The following is a 22,337-nucleotide window of genomic DNA, read 5'->3' as shown; positions in this document are numbered from 1 at the left end:
AAATGCAATTTGCACCTGCTTCTATAAGTGAGGGTTAGTGAAGACCAATATGTTCATTTCCTCAGCCGGTGCTGTCAGAGAGCCCTAGTAGCATATTATATAAACACCAGATGAAGAGAAAAAATCTTTGTCGCTTGTTGTAAGAAATTTTGCCCTAGGAATCTAAATTGTACTCCATTGCTGTTTGTCTGGCTACCACCAGGCCAGAGATCTGCAGCACAGACTGGAGAAGAGAAACTTGCATAAAGATTGCAAAAGAGGCGTGAAACTTATCAGTAGCAGCAATACACAGACCACTACCATCCAGCTAGGGCGCGAGAGGCCCTGAATGTACAAAAAGTGCCTAATCCGACCTGTCTCCCCCTGCATAATATTTGACTGCACATGTTCTCATTTGAGCACTTATCCGTGACACGTTGTATTGTCCTGTAATTAGTTTTTATGCCATGTTCTGACAACATTCTGAATGTCACACATTTTAATTAGCTACCAACCCATTTAAAAATGATCCCTTTTCAATCGGTGTGTCCTGAGGAGTCTGAATCGCTTGTAAGGAATGATTGCTTATGAGGATGTGGAGAAGCGATACTAGGAAATCAAACAGCTTTTTTTTTAAACAAAATTGGGAATAATTATTTTTCTCCATGAGGAAATTCCCTCGTAGTACTTCAGACAGAGCCATCCAAAGAGATAACTGCATGTGTTCAATCGTATCACCTTATCTAGAAAGTGCAGGATTCTTGTACTCCATCAGCAAGTTATTCCCCATTGCTGTAATGTTTAAGTGTGAAAAGTACCCCTGAACTTTCCATCTACAAGGTCATGAGCCTGTAAGCTCATTAAATGATCATAAAAAGACAAAAATACATTTACTCTTTTTTTTAAATAAAAATAATTTGTGGTATAGCTGTTAGCAGCTACAACTCAGCATTTCTCAGTGGCTATTTCTCAGAGTGGATGGCATTCTCAAGTAACTCAGGGTATGTCTACACTGCAAAAAAAACCACCAAAACCAAAACCAAACATGGCAGCAAATCTTAGAACCTGGGTCAATTGACTAACACTATGGGGCTAAAAATTGCCATGTAGATGTTTCCACTCGGAATGGAGCCTGGGCTCTGAAAACAGGTGAGGTGGGAGGGTCTCAGAGTCTTGGCTCCAGCCGAAGCAGGAATGTTTACACTGCTATTTTTAGCCCCATAGCATGAGCCAACAAGCCCAGTCAGTTGCCTTGGGCTCAGAGACTTGCTGCCATGGGTTTTTTTGTTCGGTTGTTGTTTTTTGTTTGGTTGTATTTTTTTTGCAGTGTAGGTGTACCCACAGTGCTCTGAAGGAGTAAGTTTATCATGCAAAATTGTATAAGCATCACTCCGAGCAAAAGATCAACTCTGATAGTGTCTATACTCATTTGATTTGCCCTTAACCCCAAATACTGTTCTTCACACTGAATGCTCATTCCAATAGCCTGTTTGTTCCTAGTACACTAAAAAAAATAAATTCTTCTACCTTCATAGTCCTCCACAGAAAATCATTTCAGGATTAAACTTCCTACTTCATGCCTTAATCCAATATCTAACTATAAGATATTAGGAGGAGATCCACGCAGGCAGATTTTTAATGGCAGACTGCTGCCAGCCGGGGTCCCGGCCACCGGCCCCACTCAGCCCGCTGCCAGCCTGGATTATGGAACCCCAGACCAGCAGTGGGATGAGCCACTCAGCCCGCTGCCAGTCTGGGGTTCCAGATGCCAGCCGTTTGCCAGCCGGGGTCCTGGCTGCCAGCCCCGCTCAGCCCGCTGCCAGCCTGGATGGACGGAACCCGGACTGAGCGTCTCATCCCACTGCCAGTCTGGGGTTCCGTCTGCCACCCACGCTGCTGGTCTGGCACACAAAACCTTTTACTATCACGCGAAACCTTAAATTAATAAAGACTTGGTACACCACTTACAAAAGGTTGCTGACCCCTGGTCTAATGAAAGGTTTCTTGCACTTTCCTCTGAAGCATCTGCTTCTGGCCACTGTTGGCCCTCCGTGTGATGGGGTGTTCACCCCCCACACAAGGCAAAGCAGGTTAAATTAGGCTAATTAACCTGACAGGATACACCTGGGGGGATCCAGGGATTAAAAGGCTGATTGATGATGGACCCCAGTTGAGAAGGAACATGTGAGGCTGGGAAAAAGCCAGGTAGCTCTCACCAGAAAGGGGCTGCAGGGGAAGTAGTCTGCAGTCACTCCCTGGGAGAAGGAAGGTGTGTTTGGGGCTACGGAGGTAGGTAGTCTGTAGTTACTTCCTGGGGGAGGGAGTTTGGGCTGGTAAACCCAGAGAGGGGGGAGCCAGAATTTGTAGGAAGGCGTCCAGGGAAAGAGCAACAGGGACTGAGAGAAAGTAGTCTAAAGTTGCTAGACATGGGGTCTCTGGACTGGAACCCAGAGTAGAGGATGGGCCTGGGTTCCCCTACCAGCCACTGAGGGAAATGGCATAGACTGGGCAGTGGTGCAGAAAACTGCCTGAAACAGTTGTCTGATAGGACTTTGATACCCTAGAAAGGGAGGTCTATAATGACCTAGCTGGAGGGCGGAGTCACAACAAAGGAGGACCTCAAATCCAAGAGAGAGAGAGAGAGAGGGCCACGGTGCAAGGAAAGGGGTGTCAGACCTAGAATGAGCTAATCCCCAGAAAAGCCAGGAGGAGGTACTCTACTAGTGAGTGGAGCCCATGACACTGGGATTTGATCCAGTTCCTACATTCCTAATCATAGTTAGAAAGCTCAGCCCTACATTCACCCACAGATTTAACATTCACTTTCCACTTTTTTCCCTTCAATAAGCTGCTTCACACATTTCACTTTATGGAGATTGCTTCTCCATCTAGCTCACTCACCACAAATCAGTTGAGCTTGTTTGCATTAAAGAACTGAGTTTACAAACATATGCTGGCTTTGCAAGGAGAGGGAAGGAGGCCTTTCCAAACACTATTTTCCATTACGACATTGCCAATATGCCCGGAACAAATATTTTTCAGTTTTTTTAAAAATGAACATTTTGCTTAAGTGAAAAACTCAGACAGTTCAGGTGTTCAAAGACAGGTTTTCAGGCCATGGGGACAGCTCATGAAAAAATGGGTCTGTCCGGATGAAACAAAACTATATGCTCTAGAACTGGTCAGAAAAATAGGGTTTTGTTTTGAAGGGAATATGTAACTTTTCATCCAAAAAACCCCCCCAAAATGGNCCCCCCCCCCCCCCAAAAAAAAAAAAAACAAAACCCTAAAAATGGAAAGCTTTTTTGGTTTTCAGGTGGAAAGTTTCTTCTTCTTTTTTTTTTTCCAATTAAATGTGGAAATGTTTTCTTTTTTGAAAACCCAATTTTCTGATGGAAAAACTTGTTCAATGGAAAATTTTCAACTAGCCCTGAAATGGTCTCAGTGGCTCTGAACCAGCTGCCATTGGATTGCATGGCGGAACAATGTCAGTTTGTAGAGAGGCTGTGATGAGGCAGAAAAATCCCTGTTGGTGCACATGGCCTCAGGGAGGAAGTGGTTTAAGCATAATTGATCCAGACTAGTACTATTGTCTGTATAAGTCACTGTTCATGGGAGCAATGATGGCAGAATCTAGTCCTTGATTAGGAGGGATTGGCAAAATTGGGCTTTACTCTGTAGCTTCTAGGCGAATGGATCCATGAGCTGTTGCAGAATTAAACCAGCCTGGGGAGGAGGATCAGGGCACGTCAGATCAGACGCCTTAATAAATTAACTTTTAAAGAAGTAAAATGCTCTATAAGTGCTAAGAGTCATTAAGATTTCTCTCTGTGCCTTCCTCCTTTTATATGCTGGTCTCTTGAACATTAGCAGTAAACCAGTAATTATGTATAAATGCTTAGCTCTGTACAAATAGCATGGTTAATATTTTAAATGTTAAAGTAAAGGTGTTTTTCCCCTCCTTAAACAACTGTAGTTCTGTGTCATTGTGATTTGGTATGAATATTACATTAGCCTCTGCTAGATAAGTAGGGACTCTTGGGAGTGCTTAGATGGGACGTATTATACTGTAATGATTATTAGAAGATTTCCACTTCCCAAATAAGTAAATGGAGTCATCTACAACAATTTAGCTTATTTAGTGAAGGGTTTTTTTAAATTATCTTAGCAGAACCGTGAATGTTTGACCTCAAGGGGAGGAGTTTGCATTCAGTCCTATATGCTAAGATCAAAACCAATGGTGAACTGTAGTGGGCTCTCGTGGTTCCAGAATTTTGCTAAAACTCAGTTGTCAAATTAAAGAGAAGGTTGGAGTGTGACGCAGTAGGGAGCGGGGTGGATTGACCTGGGAATGTCATTTAGTTTTACTGGGACTGTCTCCGTGGGGGATGGGAGAGCAGGGGATGACTTTAAGTGAGGGACGGTACCTAAGCCAGGAAGAGGGGTAGGGCGAGGTGACACCTTTGCCCGGGAAACTGGACAAAGGGAGCGGGGGAAAGAAGGAGGGGGAGAGAGCCTGCTGGAGGGGTTTTTGGTTTCAGTTTTGGGCTGGCTGGCAGGAAACTCCAAGTCTGGGGTCTAAAATCCTTGCCCCCCAGAGGGACCTGGCTGAGGGGTCCTGGTTGTAACTACAAGCCCTGCTTCGGACTGTGTTCCTGTCATCTAATAAACCTTCTGTTTTACTGGCTGGTTAAAAATCATGGTAAATCGCAGAAAGTGGGGGGTGCAGGGCGCTGACTCCCCCACACTCCGTGACATGGAGTGAGAACCCTTCCTTTGATGGCATTGCCCAATCCAAGGGAGGTAGTGCGGATGGAGCACAGGATTGTGAATGTAGACACCTGGATTCTATTCCTGGCTCTTCCACTAGCCTGCTGGGTGACTTTGGGCAAGTCACCTCACCTTTCTTGTGCTTTGAGATCTAGTGATGAAAACAGCTCTGTATAAAAGCTAGGTATTATTATTATTTTACCAAAACCTCCATGACAGCAATAACTTCAAGAGCAATTGTATTTATTTATTTATTTACGGCCTTTGGAATGGATGAGATTGCACAGAGTGGCAGGTGTTCTCCAAAAATGGAAGGTGTTTCCCTCAATCCCACCTACAGCAGGATACACACGTGCACACACACAATTTCTAAATACACATGGGATCAGATCTTTAGGTGGTGTAGCATGGTGTCAGGGCACCAGTTCAAGATGTCAGTCCATCTGCCAGTTTCCACCCAGCAGGCCCAGCCCCAAGGTGAACCCTGTGTTTCACTATCCACATCAATCAGGTATCTTTAGGAGCATTTTGAGCAAAGTGCGGCTTAATGTAAGTATGGTCTTCTGAGCTGTGCAATGCTGCCTCCTTCCCTAATGACTCTTGCTGCATATGCTCATGGTCAAACGATGTCCATAACCTCACTCCAGGGTGTTTTTACTTCCTTTATGGAGACAGCACCGCTGCTTAGTGCTTTCCTACCTCCTTCCATCTGTAGATTTCATTATCCTCTGCAGGGGAGGGTAAGCATCACTTAAGTTGATGGGATCTTTGTGTGCTTAGTGTGCTAAAAATCAGGACATAATTGACTTACCCACAGCTGCACTGTAAGTCAGCAGCATACTCTGGGACAGAACCCAGTTCTCCTACCGCCCAGTGTCCGGGTGCATTTGTAGGCCCAGCCCTTCTCTGGAGTTATAGCAGCATCATAGAGAAGTTGGTTAGCATAGCTCATACTAATTCCTATTTACCAAGATGTGCACGAGTGCCTGGATGGGCCAAAGTCCACCTCCAGGGTGAAATCTGGGTTCCACTTAAGTCAAGGAAGGTTTTACTATTCATTTCAATGCCGTGATTTCACTACTGAGCAGCGAGGCCAATAGAATGACTTCTCTAAGTTGCTTTTAATACAAAGACACAGTAGCTGGTAATCTTGTGTGTGGGTCAACCCCCAGATCCCATTCAGCCCTCTGTTGCCTCAGCTGAGCAGGATAGACTGAGGCAACAGAGGGCTAGTGTATCACACCCCGCTCAGCCTATTGGTTGTGATACCTGTGAACCAAAATGATTTACAGCTTGAACACAGTATATGGAAAGAAGTGTTCTGATCACCAGGAACTCCCTGATCCTAATCTCCTCTCTCATGCAGACTCCCTCACGTCACCTCTCTGCCTCAGTTTCCCCACCTGCAGCAAGGAGATGACTGTACCTACCTTGCAGGGCAGTTGTGAGGTTCAATTATTTACTTTTATGGTTAGCCAAGCACTTTGAAGAGCACTGCTGATTCTTCATTATCAACCTTGCCTTGGAACGGCAGTGCAGCTCAAATTTTTGTAGTGGATTGGAACGTGAAGATTTTATCCTCCAGTGGTTACCCCAGATGCTAGTGTTCACTTCTCCTTGAGAAACAAGGCTCAGTATTTCTAACAGCATCACACCATAAAGTGAGTGTCGTATGCACAATGGGGGAAACCATATTCCCTGAATACATTAATTCTTCCCTTCCCTTCCCCCCCTCCAAATGCTAAGTATATTAGAGTCACCAGGAGCTCAGCTGCAAGCTACCACGCTGATTACAGCAACAACCAAGAAAAAGCAAAAAGCCCTGTAACCTTTCTTTGTAATTAAAATTAATTCCTTAATGGAAAGCAAGTAACCGTGACACTAAACCATCAAGCCTTAACCCCACTTTACTCTGATAATGGTGTTATGGAACGAGGGAACCAGTCCTTTCTGTCTGATTTCCCCCCCACCCCACCTTCTTTTTCTGCTTATGAGAAGAAAATGAATCTTTCCATCTGTGAATTGCTCTGTATAAATTATTCATCGAGCACTTTTGTCAACCCTATTAGTGGCACAGGAATCTAGGTAAATGTCAAGTCCTCTTCATTAAACCTTCATTCAGACTGCTGAAAGTGATACTGCACCAGGCAGTAATGCTTTTGACCTCCTGGAGTCTTCATATTGCCAGAGCATCATGTTTTGAGGGGTTAGTAAAAGTGCTTCTGCCTGGTAGAGCATGGACTCCCCTCCCTGCTCCCCAAATAATTGGATGGCATGAGGTGGCCCTTCTGTCTCACATTTCCTTCCTGATTGTGTATGTTCCCTAGAGATGGAGAAGGACTCATTAGCTCCTCTTCTACAGAATACCTTCCACAGTGGGGTCTTGCTCTAAGACTGGGGCTACTACTACAATACAAATAATAATAGTAAATGTTAACATGCCCAACTGTTGTAACACCGTCAGACCCTGGATGTTTGCAGGCAGGATCGAACCTCGGATCTCGGGAACTAAATGCATAAGCTGCTACAGGCCACAGGGTTGTTATCTAAAGCTGTAGCAGACTCATTAAGCTCTACTAGTCTCGGTGCCACTAGAGCAGGACAGAGCACCACACCCAAGAGGTGTGTGGGTCACACTGTCCCATTCAGGACAGATCCTTTCAGGACATTTCTTAGCCTTTGGTCCAGTCTAGTTTTAAAAGCCGCATGTGGATGAGGGTTCCATTGTCTCCCACTTCTACTGCCATCTCTTACCCAAATCCTGATCTTTCTGTCCCTCCGTGGATTATTCATCCTGGGGGTTGTAGGTAGATATAGGGCCAAATCCCTCTAGCCTCATTCATATGGGTAATCCCACTGACTTTGAAACCCTGCCTCTAGGTGAGCTGCATAGGCTGGCACACGGGCCATGTGAAGAAATGTAAAGCCTCACCAGTGATTGAGCTCTTCAGGGAAGGGACTTTATCTCTATTGAAGGTAGAGTCCCATCACCATAGTCTCTGAGTCCCTCACAGTCTTTCATGTATTTATCCACACAACACCCCTGGGAAGCAGGGCAGTGCTATTAAACCCATTGTAGGAATGGGGAACTCAGACATAGAGAGGCTATGTGATTTGCCTGAGGTCATACAGGAAGTGGGTGGTGAAGCAGGAAACTGCACTCAGGTTTCACAGAGATTAAGAACAGCAGGGATTATTAATCTGATCTCCTGTATATCACAGGCCATTAAATTCCACCTAGATACCTGTATATTGAGCCCAATAACTTGAGCTAGATTAAGGCATTTTAGTCCTTAGGAGACTAAATTGTTACGTACTAGGCAGAGAACAGGAGACACTAAGGGGCACCAATGCCCAAGACAGGGAACTGATTGGTGGGATGGGCCCCGATGATCCTAGCAGGTGACCCATGTCCTGTGCTGCAGAGGAAGGTGAAACCTCCCCCCGAAATTCCTGCCAAACTGATCTGGAGGAAAATTCCTTCCCAATCCCAAATTTTGAGACCTGTCAGTTAGCTAGTTTTTAATCCATTTGATGTGCTCATGTTAATTTTATAGCATTCTAGTTTTTTAATAAAATTTTTTGGTCAAACACCTTACAGAAATGTAAACATATCACATCAACACTACTACCTTGATCAACTAAACTTGTAATCTCATCCAAAAAAAGATATCAAGTTAGTTAGATAGGATCTATTTTCCATACATCCAGTTTGATTTGCATTAACTACATTACCCTCCTTTAGTTCTTTATTAAGCTAGTCCTGTATCAGCTATTCTATTGTCTTGCTGGGGATCAATGTCAGGCTAACAGGCTTATAATTACCACAATCATCCCTTCTGAAACTTCCCCTGTGCTCCAAGACTTAATGTAAATCAACATGAAGGGTCCAGTGACCTCTTCGGCCAGCTCTTTTAAAACTCTTAGATGCAAGTTATCTTGACCTGCTGATTTAAAAATTACTAACTTCAGTAGCTCCTGTTTAGCATCCTCCAGAGATATTTATGAGACTATTTCATCTGATTTTCCCCCCCACCCCCAAAATCCAGAACAGAAATGTATTAAAGATGTGTGCTTTTTCTGCATTGTCAAGATTCTTTTTGTTTCTAATATATTTTAAAAACCCCTTATCGCTCTTAACTCTGCTGGCCATAGATTTCTCCTTATCAATTTTCTACAATTCCTAACTTCTGATTTGTATTCATTACTATAAACTTTCCCTGTCTTCCATTTGTTAATTAGTTTCTTATTTTTTACTGCTGCCTTCACTTCCCCTCTAAACCAGGTTGGCTTTTTAACCAGCATAGCCTTCTTCCTCAATTGTGGCTTTCAGGGCATCTTCTAATAAGATGTCTGTGACGCTGGCAGAGCAGGTGCCAATTCAGACCAAGGTCCCCATGTCTCAACTGAACACTGGCCAATATAGAGCTGGAATCAATCTGGCTCACCTGTGTGTTGATACTGTTAAAATAGGTCTTAGAATTATAAGAATGTGTTTCGACTTTATTGAATACTTGTGAGTTGCTGCATGCATTCATCTCACTTATAACATCAGTATCCCATCTTGTAAGGTAATATTTGAGCACTCATATTGTAAACCTCTGTAATGGTGTAAATCACCAAACAGGAGAGAGACATTGATTAGTGTGAGCTACTGGTCTCCAACGGACGGTGTTATGTCCTGCCCAACAAGGAAGGCCCATCAAGGTGAGATGACCTAGACTGGAACATCAAAGAGGACAAAAGACTGTTGTTTACTCTCATCCACACCAAAGATGAGTCTTGCAAGTGAATTCCTCCCATCAGCAAACATTGCAGCTCAAAGCAGAAGGGGAGAAGGGTATAAAAGACCCTAACAAGGAGCAGTTGTATTTTCTTGCTGCTTGGACTTTGGGGGACAAGGATTGCTAGGCATAAGCAAAAGATCCCAATGCTTAGCCTGGGTTAGCCCTAAAGGACATATTGAGCTTACTTATCATAGAAGCTTCTATTACTTTTTGAAGTTTAAGATTGGAACTCATTTGTGCATCTGTTTATCTGCAGTAACCTTGTAAATAACTCATTTCCTTTTCCTATATAATAAATCTTTACATAGTTTATTATAGGATTGGCTACAAGCGTTGTCTTTGGTGTGAGATCTAAAGTGCATTTGATCTCGGGTAAGTGACTAGTCATTTGGGGTTGGGAGTAGCCTGGATATTGCTGTGATACTTGGCGTAACAGACCATCTATCACAAAGGTAAGCTTACCTGGGTGGCTAGATGGATGGGAGTGCCTAAGGGGACTGTCTGAGTCTCCATGTTTAGGCTGTTACAGTGCTTGAGGAGTTTATGCTTGATAATTGGTTGGTGAAATCTAAGTATAGAACTCACAACCAATTTGGGGTTTGTGCCCTGCTTCCTAACAGTCTGCCCTGAGATTGGTTTTCATGCTCTTGAACCACTGTAGGACAGCTAAATGGAGTTCTTAAATGATTGCCAATTATCATTCACATTTTTCAGATTAAATCCTTCCTCCCAGCTGATTTAGCTCATAATTGTTTTCAGCTTTGTGAAATTGGCCTATTAACACATCAGGGTATGTAGGAAAAAATGCTGTGTGATCATGGGGAACTTCAATTTGAGTGACAAGGTGGAGGTCTCATGCTGCCAGTGGTACCTAAATTACCATTATCTCTTAGTTCTGTGATCAGTTCCTCTTTATCTGTTAGGAGAAGGTCTAATAAAGAATTCCCCCGTGTTGACTACAACACTTTTTGAGTTAGGGAATTGTCATCTGTGTTTAGAAATTCAAAGGACGTTTTACTACTAGCAGCATGAGACTTCCACCCTATGTCACTCAAATACAAGTTCCCCATGATCACATAACATTTCCCCTACACTTTATAGACAGGTGCATAGGAGTTGGTCATCCGGTTCCCTAGTGTGATTTGCTGGTCTGTAGCAGACCCCAAACTAGTACCCCATCTTGTGCTTTATCCATTAGGACATTAATCCATAAACATTCTAGATCATTTTCTTCCAAGTTATCAGTGACCCAGAAACAGCTAATGCCATTTTTGATACAGAATGCTCCTCCCTCTCCCCTTTTGCCTATTTGATCCTTTCTAAATACGTTATAACCATTGATTTTAACATTACAATTATGCAAATCATCCCACCAGGTTTCAATAATACCAGATAGATTAAATTTATGCCCATCAATGAGTAATTGCAATTCCTCTCGTTTGTTACCCAAGATGCTAGCATTAGTGTTCAATTCAAGAATTTCTTCTCTTCATGTCCTTTGGTTTCTTGATTTAATTTTGTTCTCAACATCTCTTGTTTGTGCTGAATGCTCATATCTGCTCTCTTTTACCCTCTCCTTTTACTATTAGTTAACTTCCTCCTGATTCCTCTAGCTAGCCTGTCCACAAGGCGGTTGGTCCCCCTTTTATTGAAGTAGAGGCCATCCAAACTGCAACATCTAAGAAAGAGGATTCTCTCTACCATCTCAGGGCATTGTCCAGGCAATCCCATGCATTGTCCATCTCCAGCAGTGGCCAATCTCTGATGCTTCAGATGAAGGTGCAACCTCATTTCCCTGCCTCCAAATACATCTGCCCTGTTATTCTTGAGGGAAAAAACCCTTCCTGATGCCCTGAAAACATGAGTTTTATAGTCATTGGCGTTATGAAGAGCTCCAGATGTTAAGAGCATGTAAGAGGAAATGCAGAGCTTCCTGTTCTCACCATGTCACATGATGGAAGGGAATGAACAAGGGGATTCATAGACTCCAAGGCCATCAGGGACCAGCACGACCATCCAACCTGACACCCCACATATAGAGGCCATCAGATTTCTCCCAGAAACTTGATTAAAGCATATTGGTTAGAAAGATAGCTACTTTCATCTTCAAGATTCCAACCAAGGGTGATTCTCATCTTCCTCATCAGCTGTTCCCTCACTGCTAAGAAACTGCATCTTATTCCAAGGTTGAATTTGTCTAAAATCTACTTCCAGCCTCTGGATCTTGTACCTTTGTCAGCAATGTCTCCCACTCCCTAGGCAGGTGCCCGGACCACTAGGCCATCCTCCCTTAGATGCTGTACTTCTCTTACAGTACATGGCTGATAACTACATGGATAACATGGCTTCATCAAGTCAATAATGTCCGGCCAACCATACTACCTGCTTTCCCTCTTCTTGAGTCCCCTCACCCCTATCTTCCCATCGCTGCGGCTGATCCTGCTTGTCAAACATAAAGCAAACATCTACTGGTGCCAATTGGAATATTGCCTGAGAAAGACTCAGCATGGAGATCTCCCTTGGTATCCTTACTGTCTATAATGTTTTTCTAATCTCCTGGCAAGTAAAGCAAGACATATTAAAGCTACAAAGAACCAAGTTTGCATGTTCGCTGCCAGTACTTACTCAGCTCCTGCCAATTTAATAATAATAATACAAAAATTAGTCATTTGCCTATTGAAATATGAAGTGCAGGAAAAAGGGGATGCTGCAGAGCAGTGAACAGACCCTCTAGATCTATACAGGGCAGCATGCATCTCAAGTGAGTTTGAACCCCTTCCACCAAGTACATTACCTATGGTGGGAGCAATTATGGGTTTTAAACCAAGCCATTCATTTTAAAAGTTACCTTACACCAGACAGTTAAGACAGCTGCCTCCTGTCCAGGAGAAGGCAGGAAACCAAGTTCCCTACACAAGAACATTTATATTTTAATGATATAGAATTGAAGTGATCGGTTTGGCATGCAGGTCACAACCCAAATGACACACATGCAATTTTTAGACCTGTACCAGTGTGAGTATATCTAGTAGTCATAGCAGCTGATCCAATAACACAGGCTGAGCCCAAATCCCCAGAATATAACGTTATTATATTTTGCACTTATAAAGCATCTTTCACCTGAGAATATCAGAGCATTTTGCAAATATTAATTTAACCTCCTAGAAGCCCTCTCTGGTACAGTATATACGGTAAGCAAGTTATCAGTTGGATGAGATATTGGAGGCTGAGGGCAAGGTTATCTATTACATTGCACTTTGTGTAGCCATTTGTATGGGTCTCAAGTGAATTCAAAATGCTACCAAATCAGAGCAGCAGCATTTTGTATCCATTTCTCAGGGATCTAAACAACTTTCAAGGTGCAAGAAAGTGAATAATCAGGATCAGTGTTTTAGGGATATTTGGGTACTGGAAGGTACCCAGAAGAGCCAAGTTCATTTCCTGCCTATGCCAGAGTGTCCCTGTGTTACCTTAGGCAAGTTATTTAATCATCTGTGCCGCAGTTTTCTCATCTGTAAAATGGGGATAAGTAATGCTTATTTTTACCCTTTGTCTGTTTTGTCTACTTAGCTTGTAATCTCTCTGGGCCAAAGACAAGTCTATTGCTGTTTTTGCACAGTGTGGTATGTAGTCTCATTTGGGGCTACAGTAATACAAATAATAATCAGTGGCTTGCTCATGGTCACACAGTGAGTCAGTAGCAGAATAGGGAATAGAACCCAGGAATCCAGTCCCCTGCCCTGACAGCTAGAGAATCTTCTTTTTCACGGCAAGATTTTGGTGGTCATTGTTAAGGAAAGGTTACTGCTTGAAAGTGAAAAGAACTGTGAAAAGTGAAAAGAACGGTTGATCCATTGGCAAGACCTGATTGTATGTGATCTCGAAAATGAAGAAAAGCCACCAATAGCTGGTGGATAAGACACTTTACTTTGGCAGTTATATGCTCCAGGCATGGGCATACAAGTGAGGGTGTTGAGAGACCGGTTGCTAACACCACTGCAGCAAATCGTTGGGAGAGGATATATTTGTTTCAGGCTGGTGCCTGCTCTCCCACAGATAATGAATATTTGCAATCTCCAGTTTTGGAGGGTAGCAACCTGCTCCGTGGAAAAGAAAGAAAGATATTTCAGCCTGTCAGCAGCAGAGACAGATGTTCTTTTATGTGCTAATCTTCCTCCATAGCCCCAGAAAATCAAGGGATTTTGTCATTGAGAAACTACATGGCCAAACTCACTTAAAAGAACATACAGCAAAATGATTTGGGTCGTTATGGATTAGGCAGGCTTCCCACTTCTCTGGGAAATGAAACAACTCATTTAAAGAGCTGTGTGGAATACAATCCTCTTTGATACACTCTGTCCCCTGTTGGTGCCTCACACCTGCACAGAGAATCTGATTCTCCTCTCACTTATGCGAGTGAGAATCAGAAGCAACTCCATTGAATTCACTGGGGATATACGGGTGGAGGTGAGAAGGGGTATCTGGCTCAAAGCCACCAGTGGGCTTGATCTCAGCTTGCAAATGCAGGGATTACACAAGTACAATTCAAGGGATACACATTAGATGCTTTAGTGCAGTCCATGTCACAGCAGGCTCCAATACCATTCAGTTCTTCATCTGACCACTCTCCTCCACTGTGGTTTGAACTCAAGGGTACGTCCAGACTACCCGCTGTATCGGCGGGTAGCGATCAATTTATCAGGGATCGATATATCGCGTCTTGTTAAGATGCGATATATCGATCCCCGAACGCTCTCCCCGTCGACTCCAGAACTCCACTGGAGCGAGCGGAGGTAGCGGAATCGACGGGGGAGCTGCGGCCGTCGATCCCACACCGTGAGGATGGGAGGTAAGTCGTAATAAGATATGTCGACTTCAGCTACGGTATTCCCGTAGCTGAAGTTGCGTATCTTACATCGACACCCCCCCCAGCGTAGACCAGGCCCAAGTCTCCAGAGGTAGAAAGTGAAAGCACTAACCTGTAGCAGCTAGCTCCTAGTATTTCCCACTGTCAGGCATTCTCTAGGGTAAAATGGCCATTTGTCATATTTAAAACCCCTCCATTGACATTCATATGAATAATGGGAATAGAAACAGTCAGAACTGATCAAATAATTTCATAATGAAAAACTTATTCAACAAATTTAGCTTCCTATTTGACGACTGTCCTTTCTAAAGTGTTACGCTATGGCCTGATTAGGGATATTTGAAATTTGATTTATATTGCTTATTTGTGATTGGTCAGATAAGTCACATGGCAAATGTTCCCTGTTTGTAAGGTCTTCTAGTGCAAATACTGCCAGATGCAAATTTGATGTTCAGTGTGTGCAACTACTAATGCAGGCTACTCTGGAATTTGTTTTGCATAAACTCTTTTTTGTCTGTAAAACTTGAGTGGTGGAATGATCATGGAAAGGGAACAAAAACCATGTGCAACCATGGTGGAAGCGAATTTATTTTAAAAAATTGAATGAACGTTCCTGGGAAGTCTGGGGAAACAAGATGGGGAAACAATCACAGGTCTTTAACTGTAGAAGCAAAACCAGTGCAGCTAATTACACCTGGCTTGTATGTAAGACAAGATTCTCAGAACTTGGAGGGAGACCCTCAGCTCGTCTCAATGGAACCAGCTCTTCTGAAGTTAAAGATCTGGCCCTTTCAGTGTGAGATGCACGTTTACATACTACAGAATGAACAAGTAAATCGTTGCAGAAGAACGGATGCCAAAATGCCAATGGATAGGTCATTAACACTAGGCAAGTATTTAGGAGCAATGGTGGCATTAGGTGAAGCTGCCTATGCAGCCATGTTGAGGGTCTCTCTTTTCATATATATATGCACCCACCAGCCAAAGCATAAACCCAAAACTCCTTGTCTATGGTCCTTCATTATTCCAACATCAGCAGAGAATGGATTCCTTAGCTGCCTTCCTCTTCTCACTCCTACTTTCATGATCAATGCAGTGGCATCACCAGAAGCATCAGGGCCTCAAAAAGATGAGGGGAGAGTCACAACTGCAAGCAGGAGGTGGAGCTGGGTGTGCACAGATAAGGGAATTTTGTGGGTACACAGAAGGATGTAGTGCACAAAGCTGCATAGGACTTGGATGGAGGGTGGCAGGCACAGGATGCACGAGAGAAGAGTTTGGAGGAAGTACCAAGAAGTTTGTCTGTGTGCACATGGCTGGAATGCTAGCAGCAGTCTCAGCATCTCTGTAAATAGGTCTCTTAATAAAGAGACATTTTTTTTTGTTTTACAACAATGGAGCCCTCTCATTTTATTACCCAGGACCTGGTAGTTGAAACAGGGAGGAAGCTAGTTGAGGCCCTTTATCTATAATGGTGGCACTTAATCTATACAAGTTGAAGAGCCACTTCACGATCCAACAGATTCAATCAAAAGTCAAGCATGGGTTAGCTGTCTCTTGGCTTAGAAGAAGGAAACTTAAAATAATGTTTGCATTTATAAAGTCCTTCTGAGGGTGCTGCAAGAAGAGTTAAAATCGAACCGTAATAAACACCGAATGTAAACAAGGACACAGCAACCCCTACGTGACTGTATAACAGAGGTTTTCTCTGAGGAACAGTTTTTCAGAGATATGAAACTTGCGTATTTGGGGTTTCAGCAAGCAGTGTCAGTGCACTGATATAGCTGCACCACTGGCATCAGTGCAAACCCACGTTATGGACATGTTGGAACAGTGCAAAAAGTGACTTGAACCTGCTTATCCCAGGGTCACATTTTATACTGGTGCTGCGCATCTACAACAGCGGCTTGCCCTGGCACAGCAAATCGGTATAGCTACGCTTGTGCTTAAAGCGCCAGGGTACAGATGCCCATAAACTGGGCTGAACAATCAGTACTGAAGGTACTTAAAGAGCTGTGTGTGTAGAGGCCTGTCACAGGGTCCACTCACTGCTAGGAGATTAGGTCTGGCCAGGTCCGACGCCCCCTTCTGCCATTCATTCGCCACCGTGCCTTTCTCTGCACCTCAGAGTGCTATCTTTTCATGCCTCGGCCCTGTGGCCAAGTCACTGGGTGTTTCCCCCTTCTGGGATATCAAGATCTCTTCCTTCAAGATGTCAGTCTTCCCTTCGCTGCCCAGGATGTGCCAATACCCCAGTGGCTGGGAGGGGAACCCAGGCCCACCATCTACTCTGGGTTCCAGCCTAGGCACCCTTTAATCAGCAGCCAAGGTCTGCCCCTTAAAGCTTGCCACCCTTTCCCTAAGCCTTTTGCTACACCCTCTCCACCTAGTTTCCCTTCTTTCCCTCTCTAATGTCCAGAGAGTAGTTACAGGCTTCCTCGCTGCAGCCCCATTCCACTGCCAGCTTCCTGGCTTTAACCTAGCACTGCCTATTCCCTAGATTTTATCGTTATTCAGTGGTTTCTTAGGCCAGCTAATTCCCCTCAGCTGTGGTCTAATCCAGTTAATTGGTCTCTCCTCAGCCTCATTTACCCCTTCTATATTGGTGTGGGATGAACACCCCATCACAAGGTCCAAGTAACATCCTCCTCAGGCATATTTCTAACAAAGGCAGGAAATTCTATCATTATATGCTGGCCTATAGCTGCAATAGCAGATTGCAGCATAAGATCAATTTACTGGTACTTTTCTAAGGAGAAATAGCTATTATATATTGTTTACCTCTACAGCAAGCAATCCAGGCAATTTCTGGATTTACTAATTTGTCATCAGTTCCAGGAAACTTTGTTGTTGTTGTTTTTTGTTTTTGCTTTTTAATTCATGAACAGTTGCTAGGGTAAGTGCTTGACAGCTCAACAGAAAAGTAATATTTAAAAGCAGAAAATAATATCTACCTTAAATTTGAGGTGTTATGGGATTTTAAAAATGTGCATACTACAGATTTATAGTAGTAGCAAATGTAACATTCTACAGTGTATAGTGGCAGGAAATTCCCAGAGATCCATTCTTGGTTTATGAACAGTGGGAAAAGCAAAATCAAATGCTTTCACCATTTAAAGACAGTCAGGATTTAAAGAATTTATTCCAGGGTCATTTTATGTTATCATCAGTATCACCAAAGACTCAGTAGCCAAATTCCATTGACTTCAATGGAAAGACATCAGCTGAGAATTTGATCTAGTATCTTCTCCCCTAACAATCTGTCACATAGTCCATTCATTTGGAAAAGTTGTTCTGCCTAAGTTTTGCTGAAGTATGTGTTTTTTCTTCAAAATGTTCTAGAAACCTTCATCACTTTACAAACTACAAAAAACATTTCAAATGAATCCTACCATTCAAAACATAGAGGGTTCAAAGAACTTTATCACCTCCACTGAAATGAAAAGTGTGCAGGACTCCAACTTTACGGTTGCCACAATTTTACTATGATAAACAGCTAAAATTCTGACCTGAACTTATGAAAATCTAAGTTAGAGCTAAATTTGTCAAGTTAATTAATTGGGAAAGAAAATCCGCAAGGATTTCAGGGGAAAAGGTTGCCTAGGGACAATAGGGTTTAAGGAACATTGACTTCCTTTGGAATTTGTGGGGAGAGTGGGCTGTTATAACAGAAATAAGGGAGAGACAAGACAGAACTGGGGGGGGGGATTAAATCAGTATCTTAGATGTCTGTATACTAATGCAAGAAGTATGGGGAATAAGCAGGAACAACTCGAAATGCTAGTAAATAAACACAACTATGACATAGTTGGCATCACAGAGACCTGGTGGGATAATATGCATGACTGGAATATTGGTATAGAAGGGTACAGCTTGCTCAGGAAGGATAGGCAGGGAAAAAAGGGAGGATGCGTTGCCTTATATATTAAAAATATATACACTTGGACTGAGGTTGAGATGGAAATAGGAGACAGACTTCTTGAAAGTCTGTGGGTAAGGATAAAAGGGGTAAAAAACAAGGGTGATGTAAAGATAGGGATCTACTACAGAACCCCTAACCAGGAAGATGAGGTGGATAAGGCTTTTGTTATACAAAGTACAGGACTTGATGGTGATGGGGGACTTCAACTAACCAGACATCTGTTGGGAAAATAACACAGCAGGGCACAGATTATCCAATAAGTTCTTGGAATGTATCGGAGACTACTTTTTTATTTCAGAAGGTGGAGACGGCTACTAGGGGAGAGGCTGTTCTAGATTTGATTTTGACAAATAGGAAGGAACTGGTTGAGAATTTGAAAATGGAAGGCAGCTTGGATGAAAGTGATCATGAAATGATAAAGTTCATGATTCTAAGGAATGGTAGGAGGGAGAACAGCAAAATAAAGACAATGGATTGCAAGGAGGCAGACTTTAGCAAACTCAGGGAGTTGGTAGGTAAGATCCCATAGGAAGCAAGTCTAAGGGGAAAAACAATTGAAGACAGTTAGCAGTTTTTTAAAGAGATATTATTAAGGGCACAAGAGCAAACTATCCCACTGTGTAGGAAAGATAGGAAGTATGGCAAGAGATCACCCTGGCTTAACCAGGAGATCTTCAATGATCTAAAAATGAAAAAAAAGAGTCCTGCAAAAAGTGGAAACTAGGCCAAATTACAAAGGATGAATATAAACATATAACACAAGTGTGTAGGGACAAAATTGAAAGGCTAAGGCACAAAACAAGATCAAACTAGCTAGAGACATAAAAGATTACAAAAAACATTCTATAAATACATTAGAAGCAAGAGGAAGACCAAGGACAGGGTAGGCCCGTTACTCAGTGAGGGGGGAAATAATACCAGAATATGTGGAAATGGCAGAGGTGCTTAATGACTTCTTTGTTTTGGTTTTCACCAAGAAGGTTGGTGGTGATTGGACATCTAACATAGTGAATGTCAGTGAAAATGAGGTAGGATCAGAAGAAGCTAAAATAGGGAAAGAACAACTTAAAAATTACTTGGACAAATTAGATGTCTTTAAGTCACCAGGGCCTGATGAAATGCATCCTTGAATACTCAAGGAGCTGAATGAGGAGATATCTGAGCCATTAGCGATTATTTTTGAAAAGTCATGGAAGATAGGAGACATTCCAGAAGACTGGAAAAGGGTAAATATAGTGCCAATCTATAAAAAGGGAAATAAGGACAACCTGGGGAATTACAGACAAGACAGATTAATTTCTGTACCCGGAAAGATAATGGAGCAAATAATTAAGCAATCAGTTTGCAAACATCTAGAAGATAAGGTGATAAGTAACAGTCAGCATGGATTTGTCAAAAACGAATTGTGTCAAACCAACCTGATAGCTTTCTTTGACAGGGTAACAAGCCTTGTGGATGCGGGGAAGCGGTAGACGTAGCATATCTTGACTTTAATAAAGCTTTTGATACTGTCTTGCATGACCTTGTCATAAACAAACTAGGGAAATGCAATCTAGATGGAGCTACTATATGGTGGGTGCAAAACTGTTTGGAAAACCATTCCCAGAGTAGTTATCAGTGATTCACAGTCATGCTGGAAGAGCATAACAAGTGGGGTCCCACAGGGATCAGTTCTAGGTCTGGTTCTATTAAATATCTTAATCAATTATTTAGATAATGGCATAGAGAGTGCACTTATAAAGTTTGCGGATGATACCAAGTTGGGAGGGGTTGGAAGTGCATTGGAGGATAGGATTAAAATTCAAAATGATCTGGACAAGCTGGAGAAATGGTCTGAAGTAAATAGGATGAAATTCAATAAGGACAAATGCGAAGTACTCCATCTGGGTCTGTTAGCCTGACATTGATCCTCAGTACGATAATGGAGCAGCTGATACAAAATGGGAAATGACTGCCTAGGAAGGAGTACTGCAGAAAAGGATCTAGGAGTCATACTGGACCAAAAGCTAAAATGAGTCAACAGTGTAACGCTGTTGCAAAAAAAGCGAACATCCTTCCGGTATGTATTAGCAGGAGTGTTGTAAGCAAGACACGAGTAGTAATTCTTCCGCTCTACTCTGCTCTGATTAGACCTCAACTTGAGTATTGTGTCCTGTTTTGATCACCACATTTCAGGAAGGATGTGGACAAATTGGAGAGAGTCAACAGAAGAGTGACAAAACTGATTAAAGTTCTAGAAAACATGACCTATGACGGAAGATTGAAAAAATTGGGTTTGTTTAGTCTGGAAAAGAAAAGACTGAGAGGGGCCATAACAGTTTTCAAGTATGGTAAAGATTGTTACAATGAGGAGGAAGAAATTTTTTTTTTCTTAACCTCTGAGGATAGGACAAGAAGCAACGGGCTTAAATTGCAGCAAGGGAGGTTTAGTTGGACATTAGGAAAAACTTCCTAACTGTCAAGGTAGTTAAGCACTGGAATAAATTGCCTAGGGAGGTTGTGGAATTTCCATCATTGGAGATTTTTAAGAACAAGTTAGACAAACACCTGTCAGGGATGGTCTAGATAATACTTAGTCCTGCCACAAGTACAGGTGACTGGACTAGATGACCTCTTGAGGTCTGTTCCAATTCTATGATTCTATGATTCCGACATTTCTGCAGCTGGGCAATGAAGTCTGAGGCTCAAATTAAAAGAGTATTTAGTGTTCTATTTAAGCAGAGAGAAAATAAGATGAACCTTGATCTTCTTCCTTTTTGATAAAACAGAGCAGCTGGAGGATAAGAGACTTCATTGAGGAAAACATTTTCACCTCCACCTTCTTAATATTAGCTAGTTAATTCAAGGGAAAAAAATGGAAGTCACTCCAGTGAAATTATTGATTTACACCAGCTATTTACTCCCCAGAATGTCACCCTTTTTGGAACCTTTTCCAATTCCAATATAACTTTTTTGAGATGGGTCGAGCACATCTGAACACAGTATTAAATATGTGGGTGTACCATGGATTTATATAGAGGCAACATGATATTTTCTGTCCTATTATCTATCCCTTTCTTAATTATTCCCAACAGTCTGTTCACTTTTTTGACTGCCGCTGCACACTGAGTGGATATTTCCAGAGAACTATCCACAAATGACTCCAAGATCTCTTTCTGGAGTGGTAACAACTAATTTTGACTCCATCATTTTATATGTATAGTTGGGATTATGCTTTCCAATTTGCATTACTTTGCATTTATCAACATTAAATTTCATCTGCTTTTTTGTTGCCCAGTCATCCACTTTTGAGAGATCATTTTGTAGCTCTTCACAGTTGCCCTGGTTTTTAACTATCGTTAGTAAGTTTGTATCATCTGCAAATTTTGCCACCTCACTGTTTACCCCTTTTTCCAAATAATGTATGAATATGTTGAATAGGACTGGTCCCAGAACAGACCCCCGGGGGACACCACTATTTACTTCTCTCCATTCTGAAAACTGACCATTTATGCCTAGTCTTTATTTCCTATCTTTTAACCAGTTACCAATCCATGAGAGCACCTTCCCTCTTATCCCGTGGCAGCTTACTTTGCATAAGAGCCTTTGGTGAGGGACCTTGTCAAAGGCTTTCTGAAAATCTAAGTACACTCTATCCACATGCTTGTTGACCCCCTCAAAGAATTCTAGTAGATTGGTGAGGCATGATTTCCCGTTACAAAAACCATGTTGACTCTTCCTCAACAAATTATGTTCCTCTGTGTCTGACAATATTGTTCTTTATTATAGTTTCAACCAGTTTGCCCAGTACTGAAGTCAGGTTTACAGGCTCTCTGTGCATTGCACCTTCAGCCCCCCACCTCCAGGGGCTGCCCCAACAGCTTTCATTGGCTGCAGTTCCTGGCTACTGGGAGCTACAGAGCCGGCGCTCCTGGGGAGGGGCGACAGCACTCTGAGCCCCCATGGTCAGTCCTATGCCTAGGAAGTGTAGGGACACGTCGTCACCTCCTGGGACCTGCGCAGAGCCAACCAG

This window comes from Trachemys scripta, chromosome 5, assembly GCF_013100865.1.
Source record: "Trachemys scripta elegans isolate TJP31775 chromosome 5, CAS_Tse_1.0, whole genome shotgun sequence".
Classification (NCBI taxonomy): Eukaryota; Metazoa; Chordata; order Testudines; family Emydidae; genus Trachemys; species Trachemys scripta.
The sequence above is the reverse complement of the archived record's forward strand: the minus strand, read 5'-3'. Positions refer to the sequence as shown.